Genomic DNA, 15,406 nt, shown 5'->3' with positions numbered 1-15,406 from the left:
CTGCTTGTGGCCAGGACACCTTTGTTAGACTATTCTCCATTCTCATTTCCCGTTAGGCTGGAGCTGGGGTAGAATCATCATGAGAGCTCTGAGACTTTGTCTCCCCATCCCTGGTCAGCTCATCTCGATAACCGCTCAGCCACATGTGAAATGGGAGGATCGAAACGCTCAAGAGCTGGAAGGGATCCCTCCCACCCTGCGGGTACTAGAGCCGGGAGTCCGCAATCTGCTCCCAGTGCGGGCTGGGCAGGAATTGATCTGCACTTGTGGTGGCCGATCCACCGAGGGTTGGTCAATGATCCACCGAGGGTTGGCCAACGATCCACTGAAGGTTGGTCAACGATCCACTGAGGGTTGGTCAACGATCCACTGAAGGTTGGTCAACGATCCACTGAGGGTTGGTCAACGATCCACCGAGGGTTCATATCTGATCCACTGAGGGTTGGTCAATGATCCACCAAGGGTTGGCCAACAATCCACTGAAGGTTGGTCAATGATCCACCGAGGGTTCATATCTGATCCACTGAGGGTTGGTCAACGATCCAGTGAGGGTTGGTCAACAATCCACTGAGGGTTGGTCAACAATCCACCGAGGACTGGTCACCGATCCACTGAGGGTTCATAACTGATCCACTGAGGGTTGGTCAATGATCCACCAAGGGTTGGTCACCGATCCACTGAGGGTTCATCACTGATTCACCAAGGGTTGGTCAACGATCCACTGAGGGTTGGTCACTGATACACCGAGGATTGATCAACGATCCACTGAGGTTTGGTCAATGATCCACCGAGGCTTGATCAACAATCCACTGAGGGTTCATAACTGATCCACTGAGGGTTAATAACTGATCCACTGAGGGTTGGTCACTGATCCACTGAAGGTTGATCAACAATCTACCGAGGGTTTGTCACTGATCTACCAAGGGTTTGCCACCAATCTACCGAGGGTTCATCACCGATTCACTGAGGGTTGATCAACGATCTGCTAAGTGTTTGTCAATGATCCACCAAGGGCTCATCACTGATCCAATGAGTGTTCATCACCGATCCACCGAGGGTTGGTCACCGATCCACTGAGGGTTGATCAATGATCCACTGAGGGTTCATCCCCGCAGCCCAGGCTGGGGCTGAAACTGCCCTTAACGATTCATTTGCTGCTCATTGACTTTAAACCTCTTTGCTTTTTTTCGACTGATAGCAAGAAGTATCGTGCTTCCCATGCAGGGATTCTAAAGTGCTTTGCAAACATTTGTTAATTAAGCTCTTCTGCGAGATAAGTAAATTACCACAAAGCTTTGATCCAAAGCTCCTTGAAGTCCATTGGTTTTGGTGAGCCCAGGTCCATGGGATAAGGCCCAGGAGACCAGATTTGCAAACCCTTCAATTTTGCTAAGAGCTGGGCATATTGGCTGCAGATGGAGCGCTAAGCTACGGGGACAATCTGGTGGTGGGGCTACTGGTGTGACTGGGATTGCTGGGATTGGAAGTGTGGAAGTTTTGGACTTCGGATCATGAGGGTTTTTGGTGGTTGAGGAAATTCCTTCAATGTGAAATCTGGATGATTTTAGGTCTGGGATTGAAAGGGAATTTTAGTTTCGGTGTCACAGTCTCCCCTTATTCCTGCTGCTTTCCTTCCCTTCCGTTGGAATCCCATCTTCTGGAAGCAGATAATTCCCCATTTCGACGTCCAGAACACCAGGATTGCTATTTCCTTGGATATATCCTCTTCTAAATCCTCAAAATTCTATCCAGGGGGGGATATTGGGGGAAATCTGGTGTGGACACACAGCAGCTTCATCCGAGGGACCAACCTGGCTGTAATGAAATAGAACAAGGGCAAGTGTAGAGTCTTGAATGTGGGCAGAACAAGCCCAGGTTCCAGTGTAAGTTGGGAATGAGCTGTTGGAGCAGTGAAAAGGGAGCTGGGGGTCCTGGGGACAGCAGGGGGACCATGAGCCAGCACTGGGCCCTTGTGGCCAGGAAGCCAATGGGACCTGGGGGGGGTTAGAAGGGGGCGGTCAGTAGGTCAGAGAGGTTCTGCTGCCCCTCTGCTCTGCCCTTGAATAAAGGGTTTAATTCAGATACTATAAGGATACACTTGAGAAGCATATATTTTATATATATGTGTATATATATATGTATATATGCAGCCATAGCACCCTGAGAATGCCCCATCTCGTCTGATCTGGGAAGCTAAGCAGGGTCGGGCCCGGTCAGTGCTTGGATGGGAGACCAGCTGGGTCCAGAGAGGTTCTCCTGCCCCTCTGCTCTGCCCTGGGGAGACCACACCTGGAATCTTGTGTCCAGTTGTGGCCCCTCAGTTCCAGCAGGACAGGGAACTGCTGGAGAGAGTCCAGCGCAGCCACCAAGATGCTGGAGGGAGTGGAGCATCTCCCGTGTGAGGAAAGGCTGAGGGAGCTGGGGCTCTGGAGCTGGACAAGAGGAGCCTGAGGGGGGACTCATTGCTGGGGATCAAGATGGAAAGGGGCAGTGTCAGGAGGATGGAGCCAGGCTCTGCTGGTGACAACCAGGGACAGGACAAGGGGCAATGGGTGCAAACTGCAACACAGGAGGTTCCGCTGGAAGATGAGAAGCAACTTGTTCCCAGTGGGGGTGCCAGGCCTGGCATGGGATGGTGTCGTGGGTGGCTGTGCTGTGTCTGTGGGGCTTGTTCCATGGACAGTGTGGAAACAGTGAGGGCACAGCCAAGACGGAAAAATAAGAGCTCAGAAAAGCTAATTTGAGCACCTTAAAGGTTTCTTAGAGTTCTCCTCCCCTCTGCCTTCCAGGGATTAATGCTCCTGGCAATGCATCTGATTGCCAGGTTTGAAGAACAGGGGTTGTGACCAGCCTGGGTGTGGACACGTGGCCTCGACCCATCTTGGTTTTGCCCACAAAGTTTCTCCCCCGGGTGCTGCAGCACTGCGGGAGCCCCAAGGAGGCAGAATCGGGCCCTGAGCCAATTTAACCCTTCTTCTTATCAGTCTAGACATCCTCATTATCCAGATAAATGTCTGATCCCTCACCGAATCCCACTAAGCTCCAGCACTGGATGTGAGGGTGGGCGATCCTGCCCCGGCTCCTGCGCCGGGAGCAGATCACGGAGCGAGCGTGTGTTATTAAGAGCGCTTTACCAATTACAAGTCATTACTAATGCCTTTATTACTATTATTTAATAGATCGTGTTAATTATTATTATTCGTTTGCTTTAAAAGAAGTGTTTCCATAGCAACGGGGAGATGTGTGCTGATTTTTCAGGCGCATCAAGTGGACGCGTTCCTGGCCTCCTCCAAAATGGGCTGATGGGGTGGCTGGGAAGGTTGGGACTCCGTCCTAACTGTGCTGAGATCCCTAAGGTACCAGCAGGGCCATCTGGAGAAGGTGACAGCGCTGCCTGTGTCACCCAAAGTGACATTGTGCCATTAAAAAGTTCCTAGTGGATGCAGACTTGAGCATCCTCCAAGAGAGCAGAGTTGGTGTGATAACATTCGTGCACGTGCGTGTGATCCAGGGATAAAGGCACCCGCTGTTAATTATTTCATTGCTGAGTGCCCCGGACTCCGTGGCTTCCTCAGAACGTTCCTTGTCTCCTTTGATATTTCCCCATCAGCTGCAGAAGGAGCGGGGCTTGGAAACCAGGCAGAAATCCAGCCCATCTGGCATCACCCAGCTGTGGGGTGGTCCTGGAGCTCTGCGGGGGGACGAGACGCTGCTGCTGGCACATGGAGCCGGCTCCGCGATGCTCCCGGGGGTGCAGGACTGACCCTGCAGAGGCTGCTCCGACGTCACCTCCCGGTCCCAGGGGGCGGACGGGCTCTGGTACAGGTGAGCTGCGGCAAAGGGGAGCGCGGGGAGCGCCGCGGGCTCTTTGGGGGTGTATTCAAGGCACCGCGTGTTTGCTGAGGCTGAGAAGGGCACCCGGGTGTGCAGCGGCCTCCTGGCTTTGCAAGTGAGGTTTAAACCCTGGGTCTGTGGTTATAGCTCGTCTCTGCGCACACCATCCCCAGCTTTGCCGTTATCATTCATCTCCTGCGGAGTGGAAGCATCTCAGGAAGGATGCGCCTCACCCCCAGTGTTGTTCAGTCAAACCCCATCCCCAGCGATAGCTCCAAAACCTACTAATTAGCACCTTTGCTGAATGCAGGGTCTGTGGGGACCACGGCTCCCGTCTGCCCAACCCCGAGGGGGTTGGAGCGAGACAGGTTGTCGCCTTGTCCCTGCTCGGTGTCCCCAGCGACCACGGATGTGTCGCAGTTTAACCCGAGGTGGCGATACAGCCACGCGGCCACTCGCTCACCCCCAGTAGGGGAGAGAATCGACAGGAAAGGGAGAAACTTGGATTGAGATAAACGCAGTTTAATAAAATAACAAAATACTAGTACACTACTAGTAAATATATATATATAAGAGAAATAAAACATAGTCGAGGCAATTCCTCATGAACACGCTGAGCAGCCAGTCCCAGGAAACGGCCCCTGGTCCCACAGCCCATCCCAGAGAGAGAAAAGAGGGAAAGAGGCAGAAAAGCCCAGAGGCCTCTGCAAAATGGCAAAAGGCCCAACTAAATGTCCCGACCAAAACTCCCCGGTTGCACCCCAGAGAGAGAGATATCGGAAGAGAAGAGCTAGAAACCAGAAGGCCCCGATTTCTTAAATATGGAGCATGATGCTAATGGGCTGGAACACTCTGGTTGCTCAGTGTGGGTGTCAGTCCAGCTCTGTCCGTCCATCCCCTTCCTCGCTGCCTCACCCCTGTGGGCAGAGCTCAGAGTGTCCTTGGCTCTCAGAGCAGAGCAATTCAACACATTAACTGTGCTGGGCTGGTATCTCTTGTTCTCAAACTAAGTCCAAATAACGAGCGATGGAAAAGGAAGGTTTGTAACTGCATGAGGAAAATTAACCCGTTTTCAATCAAACCAGCACAGTACGGCTCCCCATGCAGACAGGTCCTTGGCCTCTGCATCGTGCTGGCGGCTCATCAGCAATTGCATTTCCCCAGCACTTTGGGTGTTGTCGGAGCAGTGGGAATTGGGCACCTTCATGGAGCTCACAGCCAGCGGCCCCTGCTCGACCCAGTGGCTCCTGAACAGGGCTCTGAAAGCTGCAGCCTGTAGGAAAACCAGCAGTGATGCCCTGGGCAAGCAGCAACGCTTAGAAGCACTTGTTTAGCATTTTAAAAGCACTTGTTTAGTGATAAGATGTCCTGCATCGCTCTGATTTACCCCAGCGCTGCCTCCTCTCTCCTGGGACGGGGGTTCCCCGGGGCTGGGATACGGGGGACCCCACTCAGCCCTATGTGCCCCCTGGGGAGAGTGGCTCCTGGTTTGGCTACTGATGGTCAGAGATGGGAATGGCAGGTGGGACAAAGCGCCCGTCACCCCCATTGCCATCCTGCAGCATCCATGGGGCTCGGGGGCTGCGGCTGCCCCGTGGGCGGGTGATTATGTCTAGATGGGACCTGCTGGGAACATGGTGGCATAATGGTCCCATGGGGACACCTGTGCAGCTCGGCGCTGCACAACAGCTGCTTTAAGAGCCCGCGCCTTGCCCTGCTCCTCCGAGAAGTGGAGAAACACAAAAGAAAGAGGCAGGAGGGGCTTGGAGCTGGTGGGAGAGGGAGGGAGAATCCCCCAGCTAATCCCAGCTCTGCTCCGAGAGGGATCTCGAATAACAAACCTCTGTGGTCGGGGCCAGATGGATTTGATCTAACAACAAAGCAAGGGGGCTTGGAATCATTTCAGAGCCTGCCAAGGGGCTGGATCCTCTGCGAGCAGCAAAGGGCCACCTGGTGTAAATCCAAGCTTGAGTTGCAGACGGCTCAGATGATCCCCAAAATGTTGGGGTTGCCTCGGCTTTGGGAGCATCCTCCTGCCCCTTGGGAGCTCATGGGGTCCCGGCCATCTGTGGGGCACAGGGCTGTGCCGAATGCACAAGGGCTGCGGGTTTCTCGTGTGGATGTGTCCAGGAGGGAGAAGGTGAAGGGGAGCGGGAGGCAAAGCTGGAGGTTCCCCAGACCTGGCTGTGATGTCCTAGGCTGGGCTCTCATGTTGGGCCGGACTCTCACATTGGGTCAGGCTCTCACGCTGGGCTGGGCTCTCACACCGGGCCAGGCTCTCACGTTGGGTCAGGCTCTCACATTGGGCTGGTCTCTCACGTTGGGCTGGGCTCTCACATTGGGTCAGGCTCTCACGTTGGGTCAGGCTCTCACGTTGGGCCGGGCTCTCACACTGGGCCGGGCTCTCACGTTGGGTCAGGCTCTCACATTGGGCCGGGCTCTGACGTTGGGTCAGGCTCTCACGTTGGGCCGGGCTCTCACATTGGGTCAGGCTCTCACGTTGGGCCGGGCTCTCACATTGGGCCGGGCTCTCACATTGGGCCCAGCTCTCACATTGGGCCAGGCTCTCACACTGGGCCGGGCTCTCACGTTGGGTCAGGCTCTCACATTGGGTCAGGCTCTCACATTGGGCCCAGCTCTCACATTGGGCCAGGCTCTCACATTGGGTCGGGCTCTCACGTTGGGCCGGGCTCTCACGTTGGGCTGGGCTCTCACATTGGGTCAGGCTCTCATGTTGGGCTGGGCTCTCACATTGGGTCAGGCTCTCACGTTGGGCTGGGCTCTCACATTGGGTCAGGCTCTCACGTTGGGCCGGGCTCTCACATTGGGCCGGGCTCTCACATTGGGCCCAGCTCTCACATTGGGCCAGTCTCTCACATTGGGCTGGGCTCTCACAGCGGGTCAAGCTCTCACATTGGGCCAGGCTCTCACATTAGGTCAGACTCTCACGTTGGGCTGGGCTCTCACATTGGGCCGGGCTCTCACGTTGGGTCAGGCTCTCACATTAGGTCAGACTCTCACGTTGGGCTGGGCTCTCACATTGGGCCGGGCTCTCACATTGGGCCGGGCTCTCACGTTGGGTCAGGCTCTCATGTTGGGTCAGGGTCTCACACTGGGCCGGGCTCAGCGCTGCCTCAGGCTCACACCTCTCCATGGGGTGGGCAGCAAGAGGAGCCCTGAGACCCCCACTGCATCCCGTGATGGCTGAAGCCTCCCAGTCCTTAGTTTCAGCATCTCAGAGGCTCCAGGCAGTGTCATCGGCCCCTGTGACACACCAGGGAAAGAAGCGGCGGGTCGGGTGAGTGCGTAGCACACAGGACGGTGATGCTGGTGCTGGTTTTACGCTGCTCTTGCCTCAAATCCCACCCTGGCCTTGCCTTGGAGACAGGCTGTGGATGGGCTTAGCCTCCCCGCCCAGTGGCTATTGCAGGGAGGTGTTTCTTGCACATGGCACAGCGCTTTGGCAAAGAGCCGCTTGGCCGGCTGAGCCCCCTCCTGCTCCCATCCTAGATCCCGGCGGCAGGAGACGCTGGGGGCTCCATCACCTTGCTCAGAGGAGCTGTGAGGTCCATGTCAGCGGGGCAGACGCTCAGGACAGTGCAGAGGTGCAGGGCTAGGGACCAGGATGCCTGCAAGCAGCACCAAAAGGTCGTTCCCATCCTGGGCGATGCTCCGTGGCGAGCAGGGCTGCGGCGCAGCCGAGCGGCACCTCGCCGACTTCACCGATGTGTTTGCCGCGTCTGCCAGTTGGTGCCTGGGCCGGGCAGCCTCCCTGGAGATCTTGTTTCTGGAAACCGGAGAAAGCTCGGCGCTGCCCCTGCCACCTCCCCGAGCAGCGGGGCCGTGCTGCTGTCAGCCCGACACCTGCAGCTCAGCCCGCCTGTCAGCCTGCTAACTATTCCCATCCCATTGCTTGGCACTCTGCCTCGGGAGCAATGAGATCCCGGCGCCAGCGATGTGCCGGCGAGAGCAGAGGAGGGGATGGGCTCAGGGGGGGCTGTGCAGCTGGGTTGGAAGGGTTGGGGGGCAGGAAGGACCATGGGGCCATCCCAGAAGCAGGGAGCCATGATCCCGGCTCTATGTCCCCCACGCTGCATGCAGGGAAGAACTATCGCTTGCGTCCCGAGTCTCCAGCAACCCATGCTGTCTTTTTGGTCCGATGCTATGAGTTTTTGTCTGCACAGGGCACTGCGTTCATCTCCACCCCGTCCCAGCCGCTCCTCGGGGACACCCCATTAAGGTGCGAGCGCCGTGCTCTGTGCTGCTCCCAGGGTCAGGATGTGGTTGTTCTCCCCACACCAGCATCAAGCGCAAACAAGGGGGAGCTCCCACAACCCAGAGCTGCACTGGGTGCACAGGGACGAACGCTGCAGGCAGCGCAGACCCCGGCGAAGGATTTCTCCTCTCCCCGTCCCCTTCGCATCCCTTGGTAGGACGCCAGCCCGCTATGGGAGCTCAGCACCGTTTATTACCAGGCTCTGCTGCTCTAATGAGAAGCAGTTTCCCAGCTCTGGCGCCGTGCCTATAAAAATGAATCTGTGCCTGTGCTTTCGGTGCCATGTGCTTTGCAGTAAGAGCAGGGGGGCGTGGGGCAGCGAGAGGGTGCAATGGGGCAGCGAGGGGGTGCAATGGGGCAGCGAGGGGGTGGCGACACTGTGGTCGAGCATCCCTGGGCGACTGGGAGCCTGAAAGCTCTGGAGGAGCTCTCAGCAGCCGGACGGTCCCCACGCCACCCGGGCTCTCCAGGCTGGGGACTTCTCAGAGACAAGTGACACATCTGTCACAAGTCTGAGCCTCCCCCAGAAGCCGCGGGGTGAGGGCGGATGTGGCGCTGGCAGCCCCCAGGACCCACCACCCGCAGTGTCCCCGGGAGATGGGGACAGGAGCCACCGTGGACAATGTTGTCCCAGAATTGGACTCGTCTCTTCTGTACTGCACACGTCGGACACGAGATGGAGCTGCCGTTCGCTCCTGGGAAACCGCAATGTGCTGAGCTGAGCTGAGCTGAGCTGAGCTGAGCTAAGCTGAGCTGGGCTGCTGACCCCATCCGGCTGAACGCGACCTCTCCTGGGGACAGATGCAGGAGCTGCGATGGACCCTGTGGAGACAGGACAGGGGTTTAAACTAAAGGAGGGAGATTCAGGCTGGATAAAATGAAATTGTTGCCCTGAGGGTGGCGAGAGCCTGGCCCAGGTACCCAGAGAGGGGGTGGATGAACCATCCCTGAGACATCCCAGGCCAGGCTGGACGGGGCTCTGAGCACCCTGAGCTGGTGACGATGTCCCTGTCATGGCAGGGGGGGCACCTTCAAACATCCCTTCAACACAAACTGTTCTATGGTTCTGTAAGAGAAACTCTCAGTGAACAACTAAGGTGGGAAAAGGCTGGAGGAGGGTGCTTCCTGCATTCTGGTAAGTGGAGAAACTGAGGCACATCGTGGATAGACGAGCTTTGAGGACTCAACGGTTTGCTGGAGGGCAGAGGGGTTGTTCTCTGGAGACCTTGCAGACATTATGGGTAGATCTGAAAGGTCAGTGTGGGGGTCCAGGCTTTGCAAAGATAGAAGTGGAAGCAACTGGAAGGGGAACTCACCTCCAGTATGGGAATGGGAGGACAGTTTTGTGCTCTCTGTGTTCATTATCAAAGCCCAGGGTGTTTCCTGATGGTCTGGGTGAGGTCTCTCCTCCAGCCCCTCCTGTGCAGTGGTTTTTGGGGTTCCAGCACCCTGTGAGCCAGGGGGGTGACACTGGTGCATTGACAGCTGCCGTTGGGCCCCACATTCTCCATCCCCATAGCTCTGTGCCGTGAGGCACGTCCAGCATCGACCCCGTGCCTGCGACCACAGGCTCCATCCTTCCCAGTCCAACCAGCTCCGATTCCAGCTCCACCATCAGATCAAGGGCAGGATTCTCCCCGGCTTCCCCATCCCAAACCCCCTTGGTGAGCTGGAAATAGTGGCTGAACCACAGATCTTGCAGATCCCGAGCTGCAGGCACGGGGCACTTGGCAACAGGCAAACAAACAGCCCAGCGCGGAGCTCCGTCACACCACAGCCCGCAATGAGCCGCGGGGACGGAAAGGCCTGTTTGGCCGCTTGGGCCCTCCCGCCGCCGACAAAACCAAGACAAGGCACTTTTACATCACATTTTTTCCTTTGATGTTAATCTATTCGCTCCCAGCCTCCGCTGCCTTTTACGTCCAAACCCCATTAAGAAAACTCCCACTGCTCCTCCGCCCACGGAGCCAGCGATGCCGCGGGACGGGCTCGGATCCAGCAAAACCTCCATCCCGGGGATGCTGCGGCTTCACCCGTATCACCAACCCCCTGGCAAAACACAGCGCTCCCCGCTGCCATTTCGGGGGCTCCAGAGCCAATTTTGTTCGCCCTGCTTTGGAGAGAGACTTTTCCACCCGCAGCATAGACAAGAGTAACCTTGGGGCTGTTGTGACTGCACATCTGGGCTGGAGCGAGCAGGGAATAAATCCCACGTCCCTTCGTCTGTGGGGTCCGCGCTTCGCTCCGCCCGCGGCTTCGTGCGACGTTCCGCTCTCATTTCTGCAACCGAGGCTGGTTCGTTTTCTCTTGTAATCTATGGGACTACCCCGGTGCTTCCGTTTGGTGCTTTGCATTTTGAGTGCATTTTTGGGGTTTAGATTTATTTCACTTTGCGCAGCGCTAAAGCGCGGTAAAGCCAGCCAGCCCACATCCTCCTTCTCTCGTGCCCAGCGGGGCTGGGAGGAAGAGGTGGCGGTAAATAGCAGGAAAACAGCCCTGTTGCAGAAAGCTCCGTAAAGGGAAATGAATGGAAGGCAGGTGCTGATTCACCTGTATGGGCGCGGGGTGTTTGGCTGGCGCGGCTTCCCCCGTTGATGGGTTATGGGGAGCGATGGTTCATCTCCAGGAAAAACTGGAGTTGGAAGAGGATCATGGAGTCCAACCATAACCGAGCTCTGGCGCTGCCCCCTGTCCTGAGAACCTCATGTCCGTCTGTCCAACCCTCCAGGGATGGTGACTCCAGCACTGCCCTGGGCAGCCTGTTCCAACACCCACAGCCCTTTGGGGAAGAATCATCCCCAAGGTCCCATCTCCAAACTCCATTTTTGACGCTGAGGGTGGGAAAACCAGGTTGCTCAGAGAGGTGGTGGATGAACCATCCCTGAGAACATCCAAGGTCAAGTTTGATGGGGCCCTGAGTAACCTGGTATGATTGAGGACATCCCTGATCTGTTGGAGATGTCTCTGATCTGTTTGGGATGTCTCTGATCTGGTTGGATGTCCCTGACCTGCTGGAGATGTCCCTGCCCATGACTAGATGGTCTTTGAAGGTCCCCCCAACCCAAACCCTTCCATGATCACAGAATCACCATTTTGGTTGGACAAGACCCTCCAGATCATGGAGTCCAACCATAACCCAGTCCTGTCCCTGCCCCATGTCCTGAGAACCTCATGTCCGTCTGTCCAGCCCTCCAGGGATGGTGACTCCAGCACTGCCCTGGGCAGCCTGTTCAATGCCCCACAGCCCTTTGGGGAAGAAATTGTTCCTAAATCCAACCTCAACCTCCCCTGGCGCAACTTGAGGCCGTTTCTAACAGCGTGTAATGAAACTGAGGAGTTCATTGGGACCCAGGGTGGCCGGAAGGACAAACAGGCTCAGGAAAGGGTTGAGATGGTGTTTTGGTAGGACCAGTGAGTTTATGGAGCATGTCTGACAGAAGAAGACCTCGAGGTGCTGGTAGGTGGGTGTGCTGGGGCTGGATTTCCTTTTGCGTGGTGGGAGATGGGCGGTCACCTGGAGACACGTCCCATCGCCAGGGAGCTGCCAAGAGGTGACAGAAGGAGACGGTGGCACCTGCTCAAGGACCCGGAGCTACGTGGGGACGTGAAGCGCGTGTGTTCTGTCCCCTCTGCACCGAGGATGGGACGTGCCGGTGTGTGCTGATGCTCGAGGGCCATCTCTGGCCTCTCCCCACTTCTCCCCTTGAAAGGCTGCAGAAAGGGATGTGAATATCTGCACAGCAAGTGTGGGGCTCCAGGTTGTTGTCCTGGCACCGTCCCAGCTCATGCACCTTGTCCTTGTCCCCATCGCTTCCCCGGGGCTGCAGGAGTGAGGGAGCAATGCCTGGAGGCTTCTGGCCGGTACAGACCCTGCACGGCCCCCAGTAAAAGTGCTTTTGGGTCCCTGTAGCTGCCCACAGAACAGCAGCAAAGGTGCCAGGCTGGACATGGTATATACAGGCAAAACGTAACAGTAGGAGAGGTCACCTTAGAGTTACAATTAGTTCACCCTGAAACCATCCCTGGAGATATTTGTCTCATGGGATCCTAAAAGCCTCACGCAATGAGACCGTAGAGCACGTGGCTGTTTTACCGTAGGAGCAGCAACAGCCCCCGGTTGGGATTTATTCCACCCCGGGGACGAGGTACCAACATGGGGACGTGTGCCCTGGGGCTGGAGCTTGGAGGATGCTGGAGGCGCTCGGCAGGGCTGCGGTGAGCCCTGCAGGCAGAATGAGTTTATCCACCTTCCCCGCAGGGTTTTGGCACCGCGGGCAGGGAGGCTGAACACCCTGAGTGTCCTGGAGCTTCTCCAAGTCCATCCTGCACAAACATCCTTTTTGGCACCTCTGCTGCCCTGCCAGGACAGACGAGGATTTCTCTGGCCTGGGATCGTAGAATCATAGAACAGTTTGGGTTGAAGGGAGGTTTAAACTCACCGAGTTCCCCCCCTGCCATGACAGGGACATCATCACCAGCTCAGGGTGCTCAGAGCCCCGTCCAGCCTGGCCTGGGATGTCTCAGGGATGGTTCAGCCACCACCTCTCTGGGTACCTGGGCCAGGCTCTCACCACCCTCAGGGCAACAATTTCATTCTATCCAGCCTGAATCTTTTAATTTAAAACCATCACCCCTTGTCCTATCACAACAGGCCCTGCTCAAAATCTGTCCCCATCTTTCTTTTAAGGCCGCACTAAGGTCTCCCCGGAGCTTCTCTTCTCCAGCTTCTCTTCTCTTCTCTTCTCTTCTCTTCTCTTCTCTTCTCTTCTCTTCTCTTCTCTTCTCTTCTCTTCTCTTCTCTTCTCTTCTCTTCTCTTCTCTTCTCTTCTCTTCTCTTCTCTTCTCTTCTCTTCTCTTCTCTTCTCTTCTCTTCTCTTCTCTTCTCTTCTCTTCTCTTCTCTTCTCTTCTCTTCTCTTCTCTTCTCTTTTCTCTCATCCTGTCCCCCAGCAGAGCTGTTCCATCCTCGGACCATTTCTCCCTGCTCCTGACCCTCTCCAGCAGGTCGATAGCGACAAGCGCAGGCAGATCGGTGGCGGCTGCCGGGCCCGCCGGGCTCCGGCGTCTCGCGTGCCAGGACGAGCCGGCGCAGCGCGCGTGGGCGGAAACGTGCAAACCACATCCCTGCCTGCGCGGCACCGTCCTCAGCTCCAACAGCGCTGGGGAGGCTCAGGAGGGACCCCAAAGCCCTATACGTTGAGACCACAGCCTGCCCGCGTCCAGCCCATCTCTGCCCGGGTGTATCGTGACGGACATACCTTCTTTAGACCTTTTTCTAGCAGAAATAGTGAGGGTGGCCGGGAATCACCACGGGCAGCTTGGCGCTTTGGTTGGCAAAGCCTCCGTCCCCCAGCTCTACCCAATCGTGTGCCCATGGGGATCCCCAGCTCCCCGCCGCGGCAGATATGACTCTGTTGCCGCCTGTGTGGGAAGCAGAGATTGATTTCCATCAGTGGGGAGGTTCCCCTAATTTGCTCCAGGTGTCTGGGCAAAGAGCAAAGGGTTTAACTCCTTCAAGCCCCAGCTCCGGGTCGATGGAGCCATTCTCAAGGTGGCATTAAATGGGGCGCATGCCAGCGGGTGCACCCGTCCAAAACCACAGGCCGGCCTGGGCTGGTGCCAGCCCATTGTGTTCGCTTTTCCTGCACGTGCCAGGATCGATGCTTAGGGAAAAAATGGTCATTAAAACGTGAGCGTGAACCCGACCCAGTGGTGCTGAGGAGTTGTGCAGAGCGCAAAACTGCGGCTTGCGCGGCAGTTTGCACTCAAAAACCTGTGGTTTTGGTGAAATGGGATATTTTGGGTAGATGTATGCATGGTATACTGGCTTTATGGAAAACAGGCTGATTGTGCGCTATAGGAATGACCCTCACCAAAGCTGGGAGGGCTCAGCAACCCCCGATCCGCAAGGGACTTAACGTGCAGGTTGGATGACGGGGCCGTAGAGCAACGTGACACCAAACCAGCTTTTCCTTTAAACCCTCCCTTCGTGGGGAAGCCATGAGATGCATTTTCCATGGGTCTCGCCGCAGCGCCGGCGCTTTGGGTTTGGTGAGAGTTTGGGGGAGCGCGGAGCCCAGGGGTGCCCCAGCACTTTGGGTGCGCTCCGGTCTCCGCCGCGGCACCCGCAGGTTCCTGCAGCCTTTGCTCCCCTCTGTCTTGCTAAAGGGGATTCAGAGGCTGGATTTTAGGGATGATTTTCCTCCCACGGGACTGGCAGGGGGGCACAGACACCCCCATGGCCGTTGCTGTGGGGCAGATGTGCCACAGCTGGAGCAAACAGCTGTTCGCATCCCAGCAGAGGTGACTTGGTCCAGTGTCCCAGGGGACACGTCATGGACCCCCATGAGCCTGAGTCTGCACCCGTGGAGCCCCATCCTCTTGTTCGGCGTGTCCGTCTGTCCAGCCGCTCTGCTTTAACCCCTTGGCTGCCGATCACAGGCGCTCGTGGTTCCTGGGCTGTTTTGGGCAGATTGGAACAGGATTTGTGCCAGAGCGGCTCTATGGCCTCTCTTGTTTCTGCTGTTGGTGTGTCAAAACTGCCACCATCCTCATCATCATCATCATCATCATCATCATCATCATCATCACCCATCAGCGCTGCCCTGGCTGCTCACTGCAAGTCTCAGCTCTCTCAATAAACAGAACTGGTAAACCTATTCATTTTACAGCTCTAATTGATGTACTGCTACAATTATTTTTTATAACAAGGCAATTAAGCCCAATTAAAGATTATTAGCTAATTAAAACTCCTCTCTCCTCGCACGCCATGTGCACAGATTGTTGGTGGGGGGACTGGAAGCCTCGCAGGTCAGCACGATGCACATCGGGATGCAATGGGGTGGGATGCTGGATGCGGAGATTCGGGTCCATCCCCACCTCTACCATCATGTCTCTCTACATCCTTGGGCACGGCACGTACTGCCAGGGCCGTAAGGGATGGGGACGGCTACATACACCCAATTTTTGGCTGCTTAGGACCCGGTGGGAAGAAACTTAGAGGCTGGGATGTTCTTGTCTCAGTACTGGGCTGGTTGGAGATGGAGGGTTAACAGCGCTGTGTCTTGTTGGACAGAAAAGAGGGTTGGAAAAGGAAAATCCCCGCTTGGAGATGGGGCGTGTCTGATTTGGAAAGGAAACAGCTGGAGAAACGGCCTCTGGGGTGCATCGGCTCGTGGGGGCGCTTGAGCCGTGTCCGTGGGCCGCGGTGGCTCAGCCCTGCGTGGTGCTGTGTCTGCAGGAGCAGGTGACAGGAGCCGTGGAAGTGAAGCCCGTGGCCCTTGGAAAGAGCCAAGAAA

The 15,406-nt window shown here is 56.5% G+C and overlaps 1 protein-coding gene across 1 annotated transcript in view; it reads left to right on the top strand.

Annotated features, from left to right (window-relative positions):
• The window catches only part of CRABP2 (cellular retinoic acid binding protein 2), a 355,112-nt gene extending 349,809 nt beyond the window's left edge, over nt 1-5,303 (top strand). Inside the window, exon 5 of the mRNA XM_082073424.1 lies at nt 5,289-5,303. The gene's annotated coding sequence lies outside the window, so the exon portion shown is untranslated. The remainder of the gene's footprint in view (nt 1-5,288) is intronic.
• The last annotated feature ends 10,103 nt before the right edge of the window (nt 5,304-15,406 follow it).

The sequence above is a fragment of the Streptopelia decaocto genome (genome assembly GCF_964273445.1).
Source record: "Streptopelia decaocto genome assembly, chromosome: 26".
NCBI lineage: Eukaryota > Metazoa > Chordata > Aves > Columbiformes > Columbidae > Streptopelia > Streptopelia decaocto.
The sequence above is the reverse complement of the archived record's forward strand: the minus strand, read 5'-3'. Positions and strand labels throughout refer to the sequence as shown.